The sequence below is a fragment of the Odontomachus brunneus genome, unplaced genomic scaffold (genome assembly GCF_010583005.1).
Source record: "Odontomachus brunneus isolate Ranch 3 - 2012 unplaced genomic scaffold, Obru_v1 Obru_scaffold_065, whole genome shotgun sequence".
Taxonomy (NCBI): Eukaryota; Metazoa; Arthropoda; class Insecta; order Hymenoptera; family Formicidae; genus Odontomachus; species Odontomachus brunneus.
Genome location: NW_022639515.1, coordinates 1,712,264 through 1,737,049, shown reverse-complemented (window position 1 = coordinate 1,737,049; position 24,786 = coordinate 1,712,264). Strand labels below are relative to the sequence as shown.

The 24,786-nt window shown below is 41.5% G+C and overlaps 1 protein-coding gene across 5 annotated transcripts in view; it reads left to right on the top strand.

The window, feature by feature from the left end:
* The window catches only part of LOC116846486 (protein rhomboid), a 185,261-nt gene that overhangs the window by 49,135 nt on the left and 111,340 nt on the right, over nt 1-24,786 (top strand). The window contains exon 1 of one of the 5 annotated variants that reach the window (XM_032820377.1): nt 18,261-18,516. The exons of the other annotated variants lie outside the window; for them this stretch is intronic. The gene's annotated coding sequence lies outside the window, so the exon portion shown is untranslated. Of the gene's footprint in view, nt 1-18,260; nt 18,517-24,786 lie in introns of those variants that run through there. 5 annotated transcript variants of the gene reach the window in all.

The window sequence follows — 24,786 nt, the reverse complement described above, 5'->3', positions numbered from 1 at the left end:
CTCTCTCTCTCTCTCTCTCTCTCTCTCTCTCTCTCTCTCTCTCTCTCTCTCTCGTGTATTCGCGACGCCAGTGCGAATCAACCTTAACGCGATATTTTCCTGGTGTGTATACGACATTCTCGCGAGCTCGCAAATTCATTTGAACTTTTCTCCGCGTTTCAGCGGCCAGATCTTCATCGCGTTTCGCGCGAGTGGAGTTGACACATGCGCAAATACCCGAGGCGAATATAATGGCGAAATGACAGGAGAGATATGTTAATTGTTTGAATAAAGAATCAGGGATATCTTTTTAACGAGCGGACGATCATATATGCAAAATGCAGAGTCTGTCTCGCAATATCTCTCAATATCTCGTGACAATCGCGATCCGACAGCGCAGGGTTGCGCCGCTCGCGCTCGCAACGGGGCGAGAGGGATTCCGCTCGCGCGTATTCCTCGCAAAGTTATTATTATTTTAATGCCGTCCCTGCCGTCTCTCGTTCCCGAAGCTCGCGTGTAATAAAGAAAGCTTGTGTTCCGGGCGCGCAAGGTACACATAAAAGAAAAATGTCGACTGTCAGTGGCAGTGCCGGTAATGCCGGGCGCACATACCACTGCTCGCTACAAAGTATATGGTAATCCGAGATGCTGGGAAGATTGTCGTAGGGAAGCGTCTGGTATCTTTTGCCGGGCGCATGGAGATGACTGCAATATATTAGCGTAACGTCTGCGAGAATTTTCTACGATCTCACTACGTTACTGCACTTACCTTCCTCCGACGTCTTTAGATCTCGCCGTCTGATGATGTTCCCGTGCATACGCATCATACGGTTTCCCGGTCGGTTCCGCGATATTTCGATGCTCCAAGTGGATTACTCAATGTCGCGTCCAACTGGTCGGCCCTACGTAATCGACGTAGATGCGTGTCGTCGCGAAAGTTAATTGATATATCCTACGACCATCCGTACAAGACTTTTTGTTCGAACATGGGGAGTTCGCAACATGCATCTTGTTATGAATGAAAAATAAAAATGAGAAACAAATCTACATTAAAATCCGACTTAAATTTCTGTATTAATAGTCGTTATTTAAGACTGGTCTCACGTAAGACATGCAGGTCTGAATTTAGAGTCAGATCTGAACTTCTCATAATGAACACTACCGACATAACTAAAGAGCAATTTTGCGTCTATCCTATTCTCTTTAGCTTTTTTATGAGAAAAAACGTGAAATATTTATTTCTTTGTGTGGGTCTTAGTTTACCTATCAGAAAGCGTCAAAATTAGGAAAAACGTTTCCTTATAATCAGTATTGAGAAATAGCTCAAACAAAAGATCTATAACTGACACATTATGTCAGTAGTGTTCATTGTTCATTAGATTACATGACATACTTGCAGTCGCGATTCCCACTGAAAAACTCACATCTAACTCTAGTCTCAAATCTGAGTTTATCACTTGAGACAAGTTCCAAGTAACGACAATTAACACGGGATTTGATAAGGCGAGATATATCACTAGCTCGTAACTTTTTCCATTACTTGCTACCACTCCAAAGAGATGAGAAAGCCACGAGACAAGGCAAGAGAAAATTACGACAATTAAGATTATACACTCTCATCGAGTTTATATATCGTACTGCTAACCAAAGTTAACACTCAACGGCTGAACCGTCGATCGCGACGTCCGCGGTCGCGATCGAACTTGGCGACTCTGTTCTCCGGCGAGTGAGTTTCCCACGAAGTTCGCGAACTTCGCGGCTCTCCTCTCGAGTTGTCACGCAATTACTTGGCCACGCCGCTAATCCTCTTACCGGGCATTCTTTCCCGATGCGGCGCGAGGTGTTTGACGACGACGACGACGATGGCAACGACGTCATCCTGGAGCGCGTTTGGCTTTGACAACCTCATCCTACCGGCGGATGAGCTACTTTCGCGCGCACGTGCGCGTACATACAGGCGTATGCATACATGGCGGGGCCCGGGTACATAATGCAGTATGCAAATTTCCGAGGCCAGCCGACTCCCGTTGCGCCGTCTCTGGGCTCGCGCGCGAGCTACACTCACGCTTCTTCCGCGTTATTAACTCGGCCTAAGGTCCGCGACCCAGTTTCTGCATCGTCGAACAAAAGAGCCAGCGGGGCTATTAAGATGCCGACGCCTCGGTACTCCGCTGCAACTTTTGATGCACCTACACGCACGCCGACGAGCCTTACACCGATAAACATCGTCCGAGTCTCGTTCACTTGCTCAGTCACCCAGTGACCCACCCATCTACTCACTCACTCATTCACTCACTCATTCACTCACTCACTCACTCACTCACTCACTCACTCATTCGCTCGCTCACTCTGAACACAATTTAAGCTCTCGCGATCCGCACCGCCCGCATAAACTCTTTCGCTATTCACGCGTCTTGCGACCGCCCCGATCGATTTTCCCACTCGTCTCTCGCTCCACTCCGACACTTATCACCGGAGCTGTTTACGTATAATTAATTACGGTTTCTTTGTGTACAATCGAGAAAAGACGCGCTACTTCACGGGGAACTTGATAAATACTCCTTTCTTCGCCCTCGCCGCCTTTGTCTCGCAATGCTTTATCATCCCCCTTTATCTTTTTAGACGTGTTCGTGTTCCTCTTTACTAATTTTAATTACCTTACACCCTTTATATATTTCGAGAGATTTTGCTCTCGAGCTTCCCTTTGATTTTGCGAGCTGTCTTTTCTTTGCCCTCGCCCCTTTTGTTCACCTTTCGTATCTTTTTTCTCTCTCTCTCTCTCTCTCTCTCTCTCTCTCTCTCTCTCTCTCTCTCTCTCTCCTTGTTCTTTTCTCCCTCTGTCTCTTTCTTTCTTCTCTCTCCTTTGCTTTTCCCCGCGCGATGATAAATCGTATTATCTTCGTTCGTCCACCGTAAGTCGGGAAATACGTTTCTAAGAGAGGCGCGCGGATATGAAATCTTCACTCCGAGATCTCCGCTCCTGTGGATTCCCCTTTGAAGTTTGTAGGAACTGGTTCTTCAGTTGGACGTTCTCACTCTCTCTCTCTCTCTCTCTCGTTTTTGCAATAAATCATATCCCGCCAATTCGCGAAATTTCATATATATTCCGAGTGTCCGTAGTGTTTCACGGTAATTTCATTAGCGAATTAATAAATTCCAGATCTCATTGGTTTATTTATGTTTATCGTATTTCTGGACGCAATCGCGACTCTCATCGGCGAGCTGATTAAAATTGCGGGTATCAGTTTTTGTTAATTTACGACTTACTCCAATCATTTCACCCGAAGATCTATCCTGAACGCAATTTTAATTTAAAAGTCTGGATAATGTGAAATTAATTAAGAATTTTCTCTCTCTCTCTCTCTCTCTCTCTCTCTCTTTCTCCCTCTCTCCCCTTCACTCGCTTGCTCGCTGTATTCTTCTTTACCCCGTTCTTTCTTTATATGTTAGAACGAGAGAGCCGGCATTGTCCGCGATGCCTTCTCGCGATCCTCTTGCACGACAAAGCCACACGAGAGTCGTACACACAAAAGTCACCCGCGTAGACTCGGCCGCACTTGTTCCGCTTCTTTGTGTGTCTATTTCGTCCTTCCTATTTTATTTCGAGTTTGTGTTCCTTTTGAGCGAAGCCGGTCCGGCTCGACTTCGGCGGATCCACTTGTTCCGCGCTTTCTGTCATTCGGAGTAACAAATAGCCATTGTGGCGTTAACCCGTTTCGCCGGCCAAACGGGAGTACCATCACTGTACCGAATATCTGCGATAAATTCAAGTTAATTTTGACACAAGCGCAAAAGCACTTGCGCTTACATTCTCCCGCACAATCGATACATCGTGTTATCTTAACGAGAAATATAATTCTCCGAATTATCTCCTGTTCTCGTTATACTCGTTTGTCAGCGTGTTCCAATTTTTTTTTTTTTTCATTTATCCTGCTTTGTCTGCTCGAGAGTAGTGCTGCCAGTATCGACTACACGAGTATCCGGATATTCCGAATCTTTCGAGTTATTTTTTGACTCGAACGTCTAAGTACCATATCTTTCGGATATCTCTCGAATATGTCAATTTGAAGACTTCACGCCTACCCGGAGAGAAGATAGTTTTATTTTGCTCTTCTGCACATGAGAGATTTGCGGCTGAAGTTAATTTAATGAATACATAAAACAACTTAACATTTCCAGATTATTGATTTTTCAACAATAACAAATAACGAACGAATGCATTGTGTACTCGTGACTATTCACTATCTGGTTGCCCGAGTAATACTCGCGAATGTGGTTACCTGAGTGTAGAAATGCTCGAGCTATACTGACGGTACTACTCGAAAGGCATGACGAGAGAAATCCAAATTTCTGATTGGCGGTATTTCATTCGTCATTAAGCGCCCCAGGAGTTGGCCACGTGTAGTCGACTCTATTTTCAGCTCGCCTCCCGCATTGTCTTCGGTTTCTCGGTTTTCCCCGTTTCGCCTCGTATCACCACACCACCACCACCACCACCACCGCCGTGCCTCCATTTATTTTCGTAATGTTTTTTTCAGTCTGACCTAACCTGCTACACTTGTGTGTGTGCGTCGCATATTCTCCCGCGACGGACAATATTGAGGATCCTCTTTCAACAACGGATACGCCTCTCTATATCAACCCGCGTGCATCAATTCCACCTCTCTGCTCGTGCTCGAGAGCCTCCTCTCCTCTCGCGTTTTTTTTTTCGCATTCGTATTTGATCCTTGCGGAAACAAGAGTATTTCAAACATTGTCCTTGTTACGAGAATTTCGCCGGGAGTGCCGCAGGCAACGACTCCGAACGTAATCCAGAACGCGATCTGCAGAATTCCAAACAACAATCATTGCACACAAATATAAGGAAAGGAATTAACGTGACACGATTCAGTTCGCATGTTCCAACTTTCACACGATTCTGCATCTACGACTTTATCTCACTCGAATTAATTCTTCCCTGAAAAGCTAATTTTCGCTTTCTTCCTCCTTTTCCTCTTCGCTCTGAAGCCTCCACTTGAATTTTGTCCATCAATTTTTCAATTAAGCACGCCATTGTTGCGTTTCACTTCACTCGATTATTTTTCCGCTCCCTTATCTCGCTCCTGTTCGACGACCTCGGTTGTTGCCGAGGGACGACACAACGGGAATCCTCGTTTCAAAACTCAATACCTTCTTTCGTCCCTCCACCCTCTGGCGCCATAAAGCTACGCGCGAAAGTCATTCAGTTCCTCACACGATCGTAACACCGCGTGTTCTCGCCTTTGCTCTCTGTTCTAGTTTATTCTCTGCGTCTTTTCCTTTGATTGCGTGTCACCTCCTTATCTCCCGCTCGTTTCCCGTGCGACCCTTTCACTGTTCTTCGGATCTCTTATTATCGTAAAAGACCCCGTATCCCACGTCACTGTGGAAAAATATTTTTATTCTTATAGCAGGGAGTCGCGACCGGATCGCGTCGCGCAAGTGTCCGCGATAAATCTCGAGATAGCACGGAAAGAACGAAAGAGAGAAAGCGAGAGAAAGAGAGGAGAGAGAGCAAAGCGAGAGCGTGCAAGAGGGTTTGTGTATTTTAATAATAAAAAGTTTAAGATATGCGTACATTACGCGAAAATACATCACACAATTGATGCCTGTCGTAAATAATATTATCGTGCTAAATGCGGTGCAGTCGTGAAACGCGTATGATAAGAATCTCGATAATAATGATTAGAATGATCCTGCTCTCTTTGATCAAAGTTCCTAGTGACACGAAAACAACAAGTGCAAACATAAACAAGTATGTATAGAATTCTTTGTAGGAATGACGAAATCGCCATCTTTCTGTTGTAAACTGTATATCTCATACTAGCTAAAACTACCCGGCGTTGCCCGAGTCACAAAGTGTCAAGGGGATGATATTAGAGTGAGGAGATAGGGTGTGTGTCCAGGTTTCATGTGACCTACATTTTCCGTAGGATCATAGAGAGACTAACTATGCAAAATTTGGTCCAGATCGGTCAAAGGGCTTAGGAATTGTACAGGGAACACACGCAGACATTCTCTATTTTATATATACATAATATTTTATACAAATACGAGATGCAAAATATTAAGCTCATACATGTGATATAAAATATTAAGCGTCATGTATGCAATATTTTATATCGTAATAGATATACAACGCTCATAAAATATACACATTAATCTTCGTACTTTTTTTTCCAAAAAGAAGACAACCTTGTTTTACAAATTTCATCGGTATGATAACGTGCCGCGCAAAGTAATGAAATTCTCATGCACTCGACCTAAGATACTCGACGGCTGAACATCAATTTTTCACCGCTCCTCGCGTTCGGATAGTAATATTTTCTGAGTCCCTCGCTCTTCTCCCTCCCCCTTATTTTTCTCTCTCTTTCTCTCCCTCCCTCCCTCCCTCCTTCCTTCTCTTCCTCTCTCGACTCGCGTTTAATCCGCTGCGCTTCTTATCTCCGTCAAGCCTAATTTCATTTTTTATGCTTTTCCCCCGCGGCGAACAGCAGTAAACGCTGCGCCCCTCTTTACTCTAGTGGTTTCATTTCCCCCGCATTTGTCGACCCTCTCGCTTCGCTTTACTCCACCGCATCTTGAATTGTTGACCCACCTTCGGGCGATTCTCATCGAGAGGAAAATAAGCGAGCCACTTCATTCGTGATTTTGCGGCGAAGATTTTATTGGCGTTGCGGTTTAAACCGATATTTCCGTGCTCGCGTCTTCGGCATTTTCGACGATGTATAAAAGTGATATTTCCTTACAATATTCGCCCGTTAGAGTCTCCTTAGAGCTCGTTGTCTTCAAAGAGCACTACGAGATCATCCCCCGCCTTGATATTTTTGTCCCGAGTTTGCACGCACCGGAAATAAAATCTACTTTGATATTTGCAACTATAATCATAGAGAAATAATTGCTCTAAATTATTAGAAATCATTTTCTGTTTATTAAATTCTACTGTAATGTTAATGATAATAATCTCTTATATACATATTACTGTTACAAAAAATATTTGGTCAGAGTAAAGAAATAACTATAATTTAAGTTAGTTTAGCCATTTTTCTCTGTTAATGCGAGATATTCGGAAGGAAACGTTTTCAATTATTATTATAATGCATTTGAGAAGAAAACTAACGCTTTCCTTCTTTTTTTCTGTTTCAGGTAAGAGAGAGAATTTTGTTGGATTTGTTGTTGAATTACGAGCGTCGGGCTCCATCGAGCCACTCAGTTTGTCGGATTTTTCCGTCGTATTCGATTTTGGCACGCGTCTACCGATCTACGTGCGCGCATGCCGACAATCTCTGCGAGGAGAGCTCGCACCGCGTCGTTCATGGCTCGGCTTTATAATGCCGCTGATAAATTCCGCCGCGGAGAAGTTGCAGCGAATCGCGGTCAGAGGGATGATTATCAAATAATCCTCTTGGGAAGATTATCGACTCCGCGAGATCTCTATGCGGAGAGAGCACGTACGTATTAAAGGTTTACGGCTCTTTCTCGACACGCATAACTCCTCGTTATTGTGATCGCGAGCGAATTTCGGCGGAAGTCATCGCGTAAACTTCGGCCATATTTCGTATTTATTTCGCACGTAAATGTGCATCACGACGGAATATCCGTCGCAAGCTCGCTTTCCTCGTGCATATATCGGGAAGAGGTTTCCTCGTTGTATTTATATCAGGTAAGTTGCCCTCCTTGAACTTATTTACTTCCCCTATCTCGGGGTTTAAGAATGTTCGAAAGGATCGACAAATTGCGAAAGTAAGAAACTAAAGAATCGGGAGTCTCCATCGTTCACGACACCGATCGAGTTTCTCGCGCGTGCAGTTTATAAACTAAAATAACAATTCTTATCACGCGAGTCCCGGGTGATCGCGCGTAAATTATACCGCGGATTATGGAGCAGGAAGTTTACGGCGTCAAAGCGATATTTGTCAAGCGAGAAGATATAAAGTTTATTGGGACTGCGTGTACACACAAACCGTAATTACAAGTAGCTAATTCGCTGCGAAGTACGCGTATTTACCGTAATGGAGTGCTAAACGTTTCAATTACCCAAGTCCGTCATGCGTTAATACATCGTGGGCGGTGTAATTGGTGTTATCACTTTATGTGATATCGCGTCGTCCTATCACCTCGAAAATAAATTGCACGTTTCGTTAGTAAACGTCGGGCCAAACGCCGCTGGCCGCTTCGTAAACCGATCTAAGTCACATTTTCCTGTCATTCGCGAGAGCGGGTGCAAAAAGACACTCGACATTCTCTCAAATACTGTCATTACATTCGTCACTGAAACGCTATATTTGCAACTGATGACTCGGCTATAAGTATAGCACTGCAATCAGTAAAATCTCGTTGAGAGGAACAGCTAATAGTAATGAGTAGTCGCCATTATTGACGCAGTTTGCAAACATAGATAGAAGTGATTCAGTAAAATGTCTCTGATTAAATCAATAAGAAGAGCATTTTACTGATAATTAGTGAATTTTCAGTGGAAGCTCTCTCACTTACTACTTCATCTTATATTTTCTAATTTTGTCTAGTGGAAGAAAGATTTCTGCAAAAGAAGACTGCAAAATCTGTACGTAAATCTGCAGCGCAGTGTACACACTGCGAATCCGTTATGTTGTATTAAATCCAAGTCTGTGTTTGCAAACTGCATAATAGGAATAGGAACTGCAGCAATAGGAATAGTCGCTATTATCAACTGATTCTTTCAGCGAGATTTTATTGATTGCAGTGCTACACTTATAATTGAATCTAACTAGTTCTAAGTAAAGCATTTCAGTGAAGAATCTGATAGTATCTTATAAGTTTAATATTTTAATTAAGAATATTACATTAAAATAAACATTCGATTTATCACTAATTACGTTTGTAAACTACATTAATAATGGTAACAATCACTGCTATTAACTAAATTTTTCAGTGAAATTTTATTGATTGCAATACTGTACTTATAACTGAATCATCATTATCATGTTTCAATGAAGAATATATTAATTGTGAATATATAAATTGTGCTTTAAGGTCCTTGCAGAATGCCAGGCAACAGGCAATAGGAATAGGTATTAGCCAATAGGAGAAGGGAATAGAAATAATTGACCAATCCGAATTCCTATTCCCTATTCCGATTGTCTGTTGCAAAGGTCTTTAGAGCTTGAATAGTCGAGAATCTCAAATCTATAGACCTATCGAATAGATCGTTCGGTCGAGTAGATCGATCTATCGATTTGTACTGCAACTGCGAATATGCAGATGGCGTAGGAACGCGCCATCATCACTCCGCGGCATACATTTTTGATGTACGTTACCAATGACGCAGCTATCTTTGATTTTGTCGAGTAGTTGTCGTTAACGCATCGATCAACATCGCTCCGTATTTTACGTATCTTTTGTTAGTCGAAAGTGAATCCCACACGGAGAAAAATAATTTGCTAGCCCAGCAAATTTTCTGCTGGTCTAGCAAAATCTTTTCGTTATTATATGGATAGCAAAAAGATTTGCTAAGAGTACTAATCATTATTTGCTGAATATAATTTGCTGAACTTATAAATTATTTTGCTATAAAAACCATGATGGATTTATATAAGCAGTTGCAGTTTTGCTCCGATAGGAAATAAATTTGCTAAGGATACATTATTTTGCATCAATAGCAAATTAACGTGATTCTTAGGACAAATACACTCAACAAATTTTTTCTATCCTGACAACGAAACTACTTTTGCTCTGATAACGAATAATTTGTAAAATTACGTCAACTAAATTTTTTTGATGTCACTACGAATGTGCAGTAGCAACGACGATAATTTTGCTAAAAAAGCAAAATTATTTTTCTCCGTGCACGCGTAAATAAGTATCAGAAGTGTCGAAAATAGCGATCATCGGGACGTATCGTAAGTACGTTATTTGGAAACAATCTCCTCGTTTTTGGCGATATACATTTAGCGCTCGTCGGAACGTGTGGAGTCGGTGTTCCTTACATTTATAAGTATACGGAAAAAAAAATTTGCTAATATATGGACAACTAAAAATATTAACTGCAGGAGCAAATTTTCTTGATTTCATAGCAAAGTTATCTAGTTGTGATAGCTAAATAACTTTGCTATGAAAATAAGTAAAAAATAAGTGAAATGAGCAAGAAAATTTGCTCCTGTAGTTAATATTTTTAGTTGTCCATATATTAGCAAATCTTTTTTTTCGTGTACTATCAACTTATGACTGATAGTGTCTTGATTCAATTGCATCATTAAACCAACTGAAAAGATCATTATTTCCCACTGAAAGGATCAGTTAATACACGCAGAGAAATAACTTAATGTATTAATTAAATAAGTAGCCGACTCGAACTTAAGTAAAAGACTAATCATTTGTCATTGTTAAGAGTTGGCTGTCACAGGTAGATGTGTTCGCTGTGAGATATATATATCTAGTACTTACCAACTAAATATTTTTTTTTTATTCTTTTTTTTCAGTGTAATGACTATTGCTGATACAGTTTGCAAACGCATATAATGCAATCGCACGAAAAATGCATAGAAATTAATTCCATCGTCGCACACTTATTAAAAATATTTGAAAATTTATTTGTGGGATACATAATTTATTTCTGTGAAATAAATTTTATTTTTGTGAGATAAACTTTATTTCTTTGTGAATAAACTTTATCGTCCTCACAAATAAATTTTCAAGTATTTTTTTTCAGTGCAAACGCAAAAAGTTTTATTCCGTACATCGCATAACGAATTTGTGTACTATAGATTTTGCAGTGAGATCGTATTTCCATTACTGCATCAATGGATTAAGGAAAAAATATTAGAAAATTTATTTATGAGACATAAAGTTTACTTCTGTGAAATAAAGTTTATTTCTACGTAAATAAATTTTATATCCCAACACAAATGAATTTTCAAATATTTCTTTCTCAGTATGAGATATATGAGATATATGATGGAGCAGCAAAAGTGGAGAGTATTTCCACTACAAACCAGTGAATATTTATATTTAGTGATTATTTCAAAAGTATTTTTACTGATTTACTTTTAAAAGAGAGTACAGTGTATCGAGCTTTGATTAATCGTAATATTTATCATAATCTATCAGAGTGTTCCCTCGACGGTAGAGAATCTAAAGCTTCGTGCCGCGCTAAAGTCATTATTATCAGACATTACGATCCTCCCAAGACACATCATTACCATCGACTGACAGCGCTGTGTTTCGCTTGACAATCCAAGTCGAAACTGCAGCCACATCCGTCGCAAGCGGGATTACACTTCGCCATCCATTAGTCTTTCGGTTTACCGTTCTGCCACACAATCAATAGCGACGATATTGCCGTCGTCTGCGGGTGTAGTAGTACATAACGCGAAACAGAGGTTCCGGTAAGAAAAGCTCGCGTCGTCTCGAAACTGACGAGTCGTCGTCCTTCCCCTCTTCGTTGCGCAATCAAGAAGAGACCGGTATGGCCATATTGTTACGTACTTTTTGCGGACAACACGAACGAGATTATAGCGGCAGGGTCTGCGATTTATTTCCGCTACGACGCGTCTCTCTCTTTCTCTCTCTTTTCCCGACATACAGCCGAGCCGACAGTTCCACTTCTCGTTTCGTTCGTCCACTCTCTCTCTATCTCTTTCTCCCTCTCTCTCTCCCCCTCACCCCTTTACCTCTCATCCGTGGTCTCTCACTCACGTTTTTCTCTCCTGCTCTCGTTCTTTTTTTCCTCACCGGTGGTATTCGTTTCTTCTCGCGAAGTCGAGGGGAGTTTAGAAACGCGGCACGGCAAAGGCGGCTGCGATCTATTGGCGCCATTCGTCAGATCGACAGTGCACGGCTTCCGGCGACAAGATTCGGGCCAGCGCTCCACTGATCGTCCAGAGTGACTGGCAACTGAAATGGATTTTCCCGGGGAGAGGAAGGGGAGTAACCTGACGCATCTTGTATCCGAAATAATATAAATGGTCGCGACGCAGCGGCGGCTTGCTCTATCGCGATACAATTTCGTTCCCACTATCCTCGTAAATTTGTCCAACAAAGCCTGCGCGCGTGAGAGAGAAAGATATACGTCTAGTATAATTGAAAGTAAAAATATATTGTACACATTTCTTAACGAAAATAGAAATTCCTACTTCAGTTTCGCAGACTCTTTACTATGCTATTATACGTCATGCTTTGTCCTTCGGGATTTTAAAGAACTACGTCTGAGGGAAAAAGAGAGGAGACAGGGAGAGAGAGAAGGTTTAAATTAATTAATTTTTCGAGTAATCTTGCAGGGTGAGCGAAGAGAGAGAGAAGGAGATACGCGCGCTCAAAGATAAAAGTGCTGGCGCTTAATTACAAAGCGTAAAAGAAAACGATTTATCGAACGAGGCAGTTTCTTGCCTATTTTTAGTTAAGCAGTAAATCACAGCGCGCGCCTTTATGCGTTCGAGCTTTATTATAAATTCAAGAATTAACTGCTTCCACCACCACCACTACCAGTCGCTCTTTCTCAGATTCTATTAGATTTCTATTAGATTTCTTGTTTCTTTTTTTATCGTGTCGAGCCTTCTTATCTTCGATGCAAACTACACGAGACGCGAGATTTATTCGCGCACTTGGAGCTTAATCTCTTCCGGTTTGACTGCGATTTCCAGGCGTCGTTACCACAGACAAGTATCAGCGGAGATAGACACTTTCCTCTACAACGGCAGTATGGAATTATCGCGCGCGCGCGCGCGCACGAGACGTTATCGTTACGCACGGCACTCCTATTCGTCGTCTGAGAAATCCGATGTCTCTCTCCCTGCGCGGCGTTCGTGGGAAAAGTGCATGTGTGCAGGTGCCAAGTGCATGTCGCCCGGTCGAATGTCCTCCACGACTCGCTTCGGCAAACGCACGCATCCGTGGCGTGCCCGTACATTGACCCGCGAACTGTACACGCCAACATATATTGTATATACATATAACTAAACATACCTGTGCGAGAGAGCAGAGAGGTGGAGAGGAGAAGCAAGAGAGAGTGGGAGAGTGGCACGAGGGCGGAGTGCACGCGTTTACATACGTCGACGATGTGTAAACGGCTTAAGCTATTACATCGGCAGCGGCCAGTCGGCACGTACGTCAGTTAATTCGCCTGTATCGCGGTATATGATCCTAGAATTTACATAGACCTCTCGTATTCCCTAGCCCCTCACACCCTCGTGAGTAACATACGGTATCTCGTAAGTGCGTGTAGGCCGGCGTGGATGCGCGTCGCCCGACCCCACCGTCCACCCGTGGCGGCCACTCGCGTGTGAATGGAGGCATAGATAATTATTATTATGAAGCATTTCCCGTCCCGAGAGGGAGAGAGAGAGAGAGAAAGAGAGGGGGGGAAGGAAAGGGAAAGAGCTTTAAAGGGGATCTCACGGAGCCGAATCTTCGCACGTAATCGCCTAAAAGCGCGGCCATTGATTTCCAGAAACACTAACGATTGCGATTACGATCATTAGTTGTCGCTTGATTACGTCGGAGTCTCGCAAACGCATGTAAATACTTGTCGCGAGTCTCAGCGCTGTCTCTGCTGGCGAAGTGCAGCGCGAATGCGTTTTCGACGCGAGTGATTGAGCGAAAGAGAGAGAGACGGTCGATATATCGGAGCGCAACGATAATTAACGCTTATGCAACGCGACCGGAATCACTCGGGATATAATCGAGAATAGGACGAGGTTCGCGATGTGTCGAATCCACGCTCTTGCTCGCGCATTTTGACATTTAACCCCCGTGGACTTTCCCAGCCTCAGACATTCGCGATGTTACGACTTGTAAGAGCCGAGGATTATTTATTTAGCGCGCGCGAGCTCTCGCCTGATAAATTTTCGACAGGGTCTCATACCGATGTGCAATTCTCTCAGACAGAAGGAAAGAGTGAGAGAGAGAGAGAGCATTTCTTAGTGATGAGACTACTAGAAAATAAAACTGGGTTACACCGTGCGCCCCGTAAAATCTGCACGCGCACGACTACCGGATTTAGATTTCAACCCCCTGTCGCGTCTCTCTCTCTCCCTTTCTCAGCGCCCTTTACTCTTGCCTGTCGTCCGTGCGGCCCAGTTGCGCGCTCCGCGATTCGAATCACGATTAAGATTGGATTTAATTCGAAATAATTGTCGCGGGACCTCGACCCGCGCATTTGCATAATCGTCTGAGCGCCCGAAACTGATACGGCAATCTGGCCTTAATGACGCGTCGCGTCGTGTCGCGTCGCGTCAATATTTCTGGCACGTTCCCTCCGCATCGCTTTACGTGATCCAAAAATTTACATTTGCGGAACGTGCGGCCTTATCGCGCGGCCGCGATCCTGGTGTCTACTCGCGTGTGAATACGCGCGGGGTAATTGTTATGGGGAGACGATCGCGCGCGCGCTGTGCATCGTTTAAAGGCGATACGGCGGAGCAAGGCGGTGGATTAGAATTAACTGGGCCCGCGGCTGACGGCCTTTACGATCTGCCGTGGGATTTACCGGTATCTGTCGTGTAACGTTTATGCGCCAATAAAATCAGATCGCCGAGTCTCGTGGAGTTTCGAGCCGTCCTGTGGAATTACCAGCGAGGTGCGAAGAAATTCACGAGGCGATCTACGCAACAAGAAGCCGCGCTCCGCGTCGAGTCCTGCAAATATACAATTTACGTAACGTCGTATCTCGTCGTTGAATCATGTATAACGATGTTGAATCATCGCTGCGCGTATACGTGTAAATATGCGCGCCCAGTATTGGCCGCGTGTATTTTTATACTGCATTTTTGAAAATCCAGGAATCCTCAGATTCGGAATTTCCAAGCAACGTTGATCCGTAATATTTGCTCTTGCGTAGAAACCACATGACAGAATCTACGTAGTCGTTAAACGTAAAAATCCAATATTTTCCGACGCTCACGGCGATACAGCGACTAAATCATCAGTCTCTCTCTCTCTCTCTCTCTCTCTGTCTCTCTCTGTCTCTCCTTCTTGTAAAGCAACTTTGCATTAAATAAAATAAAAAAAAAGAAAGTTAAATGTACAAGGGATATTGCTGAGTGATGCGGAAGAAGCTCGGAAAAGGAACCGCTAACGTTACCGGAAGAGAATATATTTTGCGCTGAAAGACTTTTGTGCTAGCTATTTTATGTCACAAGTTTATCAACTCTCTTTTTCTATCCCCGCATATTCAGCTGATTTTGAGACTATCATGTTGACGATGTCGCACAGCCTTCACGAGCAAATTCGCGAATAAACCACTACGCTGTCGCAAGTACGAAACGTGCGTTTGGAAAACAGGTCGCGCGCATTTTGCGGCTCGAAAATATCTTTATCTCCCGTATTATACGTATTACCATGTGCGCTACACCGCGCTGCATATTTCGTGCATCGGATCGTGCATCCGCGGATCTCGTTATTCCGCGTCGCGCGCGACTTTACGGGAACTCGCTGTGTATATATAATGATCGGTTTTGAGAATATCACACGGGGAGAGGAGACGTCACAGCTCTCAGGATAAGCGCGGCGGTATCCGTGTTGACTTGGCGAGCACTCAAGTTGTTAGTTTGGCCTCTCGAGTTCAGTAATCCCTGCGTCTGCTTGTCCTTTACGGAATGTAGCTACGTGGCACGCGCGTGCAACTGCACGTGCTGCTAGCGCCGGCAGGATCGCGTTTGAAGAGGAGCGGCGCATAGTGTGCTTTAATAGAGCACCACTCCAGAATGCACTGTCGAGAGCTTGAGAAACTAAAGTTAATTGGATTACAGCGAGATAAGCAGCTCTTCGTGAGCGTACTTTCTCTCCCTCTTTCTCTCTCTCTCTCTCTCTCTCTCTTCTCTTTCTGCCCCGTCTTTCCTTGTCTCGCACTCTCTTCCTCTTCCTCTCACCTACTTCCTCTCTCTGTCCTCGCTCGGTCTTCCTCTTTTTCATATTTTGCCTTGTTAAGGCACTCGTACAGTCAAGTCGTTGAAAACGAGCGCCTTCGCGAATTCGAAATATAATGAGACAACTCATCGATCCTCCCGTCTCGCTCGAACGGCACGCGCCCACCATCGCGATAATAACGCGAATTTTTGCGACGGATATAATCTGGTCTGCCACGAGCGGACGAAATAATTCGGCGGCGCGCGCGCCAAATCGTATCGTACGTTAATTACGTAACAACGATATTTTCAGCGACAATTATCGCGATCGCGTGCACGCTGGTAATCTCATTATTGCGATTTTAACCGCTGTATGCCCTCCCTGCTTATTTGGCGTATTGCGCGCAAAATGAGAGATATCGATGATCGAATGTGTTTTATATCGACCGCGTAAGCGGCCACGAAGAGCGAAATTAACGAGAATTCTTTCGCGGGGCACGCGCACGCGGGCGTTTCGCGTTCTTCGCGTAACTCATATTTTATTCGTTTCAATCGCACACGTCCGCTGTGTTTTTGACCTCACTCGAGTTTCTTCATTTATTGCCCGTTAGATTCTTTGACTTAACTGGACGCGAAACTTTTCTGCTGCGTTAACCCCTGCAGATTCCATCGATCTTGAAGTATCAGTGGAGGATCTCGAGATGCAACATTGTGCACATTATTTTGTCCCTTGATGCCAAAAATAATTAATTTACGCCATTTTGTTGAAGCTTAATCTCTTAAGTAGTGTGTCCGGGTGGTAAAATATAAATAACTTTGAACTGTTGCATTTTTTCGTTCACTTATAGTGAATACTTATAGATGAATATTGGGTATATTTTGTGTACTCTATTTTTCAAAATCCTTCAAAAGGATAGCAATAAAGAGAAAAAGAATCTAACTATGGTTAATGAAAAAAAGCCGCTTTAAAGGGAATCGCGTAGTTATTTTAAATCACCACTGAAGAGATTGAAGAATCTTTTTAATTAAATAAGAATTATTTTATCATCTTATGAATTATCAAAAATAATTCGATCATTTTATATAGTCTATCTGTTATATTTGTCTATAGTCATATTTGTTCCTAGTTGCAACAAACATATTAATTATGCAATTGACGCAGATGCAGGTACAACATATGCGATAATCAAACATTGAATTCTCTGATAAAGCTAATAGAGGTAAACAAAACAACAACTTTAGCTCTGTCATAATCTCTATTATTATTTTCCTTTTATTATTTTATTTTCTATTTTATTTTCCTTTAGAAACCTTTAGACGGCTTAAAAATTCAAAAGAGATGGGAAACAGCAGTTGTAAGCCTCGTCGCTAACTGTCGCTACATCCTACATCCTGGAATCAATCTCTACCCTGCAAATCTGAGTGTGTTATTTTTAAACTCATAAATGTGTAATTGGTTCTATTTTTACACGTTTCTTATCGTTTCAAATCGCGTCATTTGACACGCTCAAACGTTTAAAATTCTAATTTACACATTATAAACGTGTTAAATGACGTGACTTAAAATCGCAAGAGACATATGAAAAGAGTTTCAGCTAATTATATGTTTATGTGTTTAAGAATAACACATTTGGATTTGCAGTGTGTTCAATGGTCTAATAAGTGGACTAATAAACGCACGTTAATTATTCGACTACGGTCGTCAAGTGATACACTTTCGGTATGTGTCGCGTGTGGATAATCTGACGATTTCACCACCTCAAAAGTTCGACAAGTCTTGGGAGAGCGTTGCCCATTATTTTTCGACCACCATGTATACGCGCGGTTGATCGGCGAGCGAGAACAACAAACGTCTGTTGATAGGTGACTCTACCCTTGAGCCGCGATCCGTTAGGGTGCGTTTAGATGGAGAAAGAAATAGCGTAACGGAACAGTTACAGAAAAGAGATATAGTAGGGATCAGCCAATTAGAGTAATTACGTTTTTATTCCATTTTGTTGTTTGATAGGTAGGTTTCACATGGTACAGAACTGTTACTAGTACGGAACGGAACAAAAACGGAAAACATTTTACAATTTTACAATTTTCGATGTTGATAGGTTAGAATATTTTCCATTTTTGTTCCGTTCCGTAACAGTTCTGTGCCATATGAAACCTACCTATCAAACAACAGAACGGAATAAAAACGGGATTACTCGGATTAGCTGACCTCCACCATATCTCTTTTCCGTAAATATTCCGTTCCGCTATTTCTTTCTCCAGCTGAACGCACCCTTACACGCTCCCAATGGCCGCGAGCGTTATTCTATCTTTGTTGTTTATTATCTTTGTTAAACAAAGATAGAATGACGCTCGCGGCCGTTGGAAGCGTTGGATCGCAGCCTTGGCCGGTTGTTTTGGTACGTGCCGCGTGCTTGTTCGCGCGACGCGTCATTGTGTCTTGAGCCGCCGAGAGCGACGCGGAGCACGCGTATCCGTAAGGTGACAATTTTCGTCGCGTGATTAAAATATTTCGCTCATTTTGGAGTGTTTCATCTCTCGTCGCGTCATTTATAACACGTGTGGTTTGATCGAACTGCCGGTATTTACGCGAGTGTCAGTGTCAGTGCCACAACGAAACAGTCCAGATGCTGGATCCAAGAGCTGGGATGGAGGACGCGAGACGCGGGGACGCAGGTAGCGGTACATCATTCATTTCCAGGTGTGCTAAATTATTCATTATAGTACGTTTCCGGTTTTAACTCGAACGAACTAGCCGAGAATATCCCGAGTCGAAATTTAGATTCTACTTTAAGGCTAGTATTCAATAGTTTGTCGTAAATATTGATGGATTGATAATTATAATTTTGTGAGTCTTTAATTACTCATCAAAATCTGCGGTATTTGTTCCGTGCAGTACGAAGTATCGATTCAAACAACCAAACCAACCAAACAACCGAAACAACCAAATAATGCTTTATTAATATGAGTCTGTAATTAATTACACTCTCAATCGCAGATCGTAAACAATTTATAACTACGAATAATGGCTTGAATCTTGCAAGTGTTGAATTTGGTTTCTCGAATAATGCTCATTGGAACGTGACTTCTTCAGCGTAAATTTATTTACGCCTTTTTTCGTTTAGTCTTGCTATTGTGCCAAACACTTAGTTTGAAATCAAATTTAAATCCTCATTGATATTTACCTAACTCTTTTAAGAGCTACAAAAAAAAGAATTATGAAAGTAAAGAAATGTATATCAATTATTTATCCATTTATCTTGCTTGACTCACGTGTTTTACTCGGGCTCGTGTTAGGTTTGTAAAGCCTCCTTTCGATAATAATAGAATTTTAATGTATTAATGTAATTTTGTTTGTGGTATAAACTTTGGTTTTCAGTCAAAATGCGCTCGCACACGATAACATTTATCGTTTCGTAAAAACATTGATTTTGTGTCTGAGAGACTGATACATGAGTCAAGGAAGATAAACTCCATTTTATTTGTCCTATATGAATTATTTAATATTTGCTTATCACAATGCTCTACCTGCAGTTGAGCAAATTACATTATTGATACATTGCTTATTGAAATGAAGAATAAATACGAGATACATGCAGAATATTGAGGTAATCGAATATTAAATAATTCTCTCGAATAAATGTTTCTCCGAGTTACAATACGGGGAACAGTACAGTAAGTAAACATTTGCGACGTCAAGGTACATATAGGACAATAGTCAATATAATATCAAATCTTTTGAAATTCAACCGAGTTTACAGAATTAATATAGAATCCAAATTTCGATTCGAGGAGATCCGTGAATCGGAAATAGTAATTTATTAATTCGAATGCCTTTATAAATAACGAGCCTGACGCTATGGCTTTGTGATTATGGAAGATAAGGCACAGCGATTCCACATGGGAATCGCGTCGAGAATAGAAATCTTTAAACACGTTGACTGCTATGAGAATCACCAATGAATCGCAATGTATCACTGAGTCATAATAATTTACACATAAACCGTAATCATTTGCGCGTATAATAAATTAAATATATAACCGATGTATATAATCAACAGGAGAAATCAATAAATCTAGCTGACAAGTATATGCATCGCACGGTAAAAAAGAGTTTGGTTGGATTAAGGAAATTTCTGATGAAATATGAACAAACCAGAAATTGCGAAATTGAAGATGCCAGCATTCTGTTCAAGATAATTAGCTTTCTTGTTAAGAATTAGCTTTTAGAATAATTAGCTTTCTTGAACAGAATTCTGATGACTCCATCAAGAATTCTCTGATTTGTTTCTGTTTCACCAGAAATTGATAAATCGAACCAAACATTTTTTCCGCGTTCAAATTGCATAAATTTGTGCTATCTTTGTTGACTCGAGTCTTAGTTGAGCATTAAGAAGACAATCATTGGGGATCAGCATGGCAATCAACGTGTTAACATTTTTAACATTTTTATCTTCTTTCGTAGTAATTATCGCCGGCTCTACTCCGGCTGACGCGTATTTAAGACGCAAGCTTGTCACCCACAGCGCCCTTTTGTTACGGCGCTGCATTATAAAGTAAACAACGAAGTACGCGCAAAAAGAGAGAGCGCGGCAGTCCGCCTGCCTTGGATTAAATTGGCGCTTCAAAGCGCGCCTTTTGCGCCGTTCGGCGGGTTCCCGGAGGAAAAAAGTCGCGGAAAGCTTTGTTAATGCGTTTACGCTTCGTTCGCCCCGCGGTCGGCTGAATTTCACGAAGAAACTCCGACCCGCTCTAGGAGCTCTCTTTCATCTTTGCCCGTGCTCTCTCTCTCTCTCTCTCTCGTGCTCTCGCGAGGGTGCTCGATCAAAAGAAATAATTACGCTTCACTCGATCGTAAACGCTCGCATTCGTGTAATCCCGGGTGTGCGAATCGAGCAGTCAGTCGAGCGCGACGACAACGGCGAGCCGAAAAACGCGAATTTCGGGAGGAAGAGTTGCGAACGAAGTTTCGCAATTACGAGTGCACGATTCGGTGAGTCAATTTAGAGTCTAAGCGAATGATCTCCGCGGTAATATTGACGTGTTATAGCGATATCTCAGCGAGTAAACAAAGATGTTTGTAGAGTGCGCGCAAAGACGACGCGGATAGAAGGCAAATATTTGGAAATTTATGAGAGCTATCAGAAGCGATGCGGCCAAATGAAACTTGGACGTTTATCAAGTTGGCGATAAAACATCACACTGTTTCCTGCGAGGCAGGAATAACATTGAAATCGACCTGGGATACTCCCCAGCAATTATATAGCGAATGTATTTGTCGATATTTCAATCAGTTTAGGGTCGACGCATATCGACGTTTAAATCAATTGATTGATCGTAATTTGTTCGGTCGAGCGATTCTGTTACACTAGATCGGCGTGCACAAAAAAACTTGAAAATTTCATTACTGAACAGAAAGTTTACTTCTGCGAAATATTAAGTTGGTTTTTGGGAGATAAAATTTATTTCTCTCTCTCTGTGAATAAACTTTACATTTTGCAGATAAATTTTCAAGTATTTTCTTTTCATTGTACATCCTGAGGAAAATACAAATGATAATAGCAACTATACACTAGGGAAAAAATGCTTGAAAATTTATTTGTGGAATTTGAAGTTTATTCACAAAAATAAACTGTATATTCCACAAATAAATTTTCAAATATTTTTCCTCAATGTATAGATGACAACTATTCACCGGGAAAAGAATATTTGAAATTTTATTTGTGGGATGCAAAACTTTATTTCACAGAAATAAATTTTATATTTCATAAATAAATTTAAAAAAATTTTTTCTTACATTGTAATTCTCTAATTCCTTTTATAATTCTAACTATTCAGCTTTAGTTAACACTATAATTGCAAAATATTTATTAAACTACATACATTGATTCTTTATACAAAACTCGTATAATTGTCATCTATATTGCCATTACCATGTATTTTTTCCTGTGTATGTAACGCGAACGCGAGGCGAAACCTGCAACAGAAATCAGTTGTCGAGTTTTTTCCAACTAGTTATTACTTTTTCTTCTGCTTCTTCTTCCTCTTTTTTCTCTTCTTAAAATAGCGGACTAATAAAAGGAAAAACACAAAGAGAACGACATTCCGATAATCGTTGACTCGCGGTGATATATCTCGCGCGAATTCTCGTCCTTCCTTCGGTTTCTTTTCCGTTTCTCTTTCTTTCGGGAAGAAAATCAGGATAGGAAGGTTATTAATCACGGGAAATTACTCTCTCGCGATCTCTCGATGGTGCCGTGGGTGTCGATGGGGTTTGTACTCAGTGATTTCGCGGAAAGAATGAGTAGAACGAAATGAAGGGGATGGCAAATGTAGGAGAAGAAACGGAACTCGGAATAGTAACAGCCACTAAATTAGATCGGGTGATGTTCTGAATGAGAAATAGTCATTTTCATCTTATTCACTGAAATTCTCTAGATTTTGCTCACAATCACCAACACACGTGTCAGCATTGACTATGTGTTGCAATAAAACTATAAAAATCTTTCTTCACTCGGTGTCCGTAAGCGAAAGCACATGGAATAAAATTGTTGTATCAATAGAATTGAAATAAATCTTCTCAATTCGATATTATTGAAATTAAAATTCAAATTATTAAAACAATGTATGACATATTTTAGTAACATCGCTATATTAAATCGAGAAGATTTACTTTAATTGTGACGCTGTGATCAATTCTATTATATTAAATACTGCAGCATTTTTTTCTATGCAATGCGCTATATATACGGAGAAAATGTAGTAGTAAAAATTACGTTAATATATTTTATTTTACAGTACTTTTTGTAAAGCTGGACTGTGTGTGTACTGAAGTTGTAGCATAAATTACTATAGAAATAGTAAATTTAGTGTTCTGTCTGATATGCAAAAAACGTTGCAAAAAGTCACAATAATTTTGTACTAACGTTATTGAACGTGCGTAAGATTTTTAAATAAATATAATTTATTTATTTGATTACAATCCTATATGGTCCAAGATTGCAAACATTTTGTCATAACTTTTGCTACAATATTTTCTTCGCGTGTGCAAAAATGAAACTTCCATTTTTTACAACAACACTGAGGAAAGTGTATATTTGAAAATTTATTTGAGCATTTTTTCTCAGTATGTAACAATTATCGAACATAACTCTCGTTACATCACCTAACAATTAATAGGCGCGCGTATCAGGATATATTATATTATCTCGTTCAACCCGCGAACTTAATTACCCTAATCGACCTCACCCCGGAAGTGACCCGTTACCAGTTAGCTCGAGATTACCCTCCCCTTCGTCCTCGCGCCCCACGAAGGAATGTGTAGGAGAAGCCGCGCAGTGGAGTTGGCAGAATGACGAAGTCCTCCGTCCGGTCGACGTACCCTGATTGGATTATTTACTCGCTACCCTTCGCCGTGCCCTAAACTGTCGCGCGCCTAAGTACACGCGACCTCCGGGTGAAACCGGCGATTTCTCGTTTCCTGCGAAATTTCGACGGTAACGGCGCCTCGAGCGCACGAGTGACGCTACACGTCGGAGAGCGTCGTGACGAAAATGACTCTAATCTTCGCGGCGCATCCGTCAGGATCCCGCGGATCCTGCGTCGCGGCGCTAAGGACGTGAGCGAGTATGTTAAAAGCACGATATACTTTTCCGCGGCACGACGATCCACGTTATCGGCGATAACGCCCGACGACGCCGCCATCCGCCGAGATGAGTGTAATTCCACGCCGACGATCCGCGACGACGTCGACGTCGTCGCCGTTTTCCGAGCAAACGTTTTCGTGTGACTCGTGATCGCACGAGTTAGTTTTTTCGTTAGTTTTTTCGAGAACACACCTCATGCAATCTACGTGAAGTCGCGTTCGTGGGGGTTTTATGATTCTTCCAGAAGAGGAAGAGGGAGAGATAGAGGCCGGGGGTGGGAGAAAAATCATATATTAAAGCGCTATGGGTCCTTTCCAGCGCTATCTCTACACAGAAAATATACATTATACAAGGAATATATAAGAAAAGTTATCTTTTTGATAGCGAAAGTGTAATGGTTATAGCAAGGTTATTTTATAGAAAAATATGCAATGTTCATGTGGAAAGTAGTAGTATATAATCTTAATAATATAAGATGAATTAAATATAAATAATTAAAAGTTATAACCTTAATAATGTAGGACGAATTAAATAAGATAAAAGGACTTAGATATAATAGGTAGAAGTTGAGCTTAGCCGTGTTAGTTTATCTTGCATTTTATCCCTATTCAATAAACAAATTCAATAAATAGAAATTTGCCTTGAATTGGTGCCGCGTTCTTGCATTTCTTAAATTCGGCAATATATTCCATAACTCAAACAGAATAGCATCTAAAAAATTTCTTGAACAATACGGTCCTACTTATAGGCAATGCAAACAGCTCTTGTGTTTCTAACCTTTATTGTTCTATTGAGAGTACAAATAAGTCTCCCCCGTTTGACAAAAGATGGCCCAACAGTAAATTATGGTTGAAATTGTCAGATGTAAAATGTCATATCGTAAGGTTGGACAACACCATAACCTTGAAATATTAGCGATTTTGTATCAGCATCACATAATTTTTTTCGTGCGAAAATGTCGAGTTTTGAACCGAATAAGCGTCATTTGCGGGAACTTTTGATTTACTTCTGTAATTTGAAGAAATCTGCAGCTGAGGCGCATCGATTGCTTGTAGAAGCATATGGTGAGGCTGCTTTAAGTGAGAGAAGTTGTCGTGAGTGGTTTCAAAAGTTTAAGAGGTGAGTTTGACGTCGAAGACAAAGAACGTAGCGGAAAGCCGAAAGTATACGAAGACGCGGAATTGGAAGCATTATTGGAGGAAGATTCGTGCCAAACGCAAGAAGAACTTGCACTTACATTAGGAGTGACTCAACAAGCAATTTCACATCGTTTAAAATCGTTAGGAATGATTCAGAAGCAAGGAAATTAGGTTCCATATGAATTG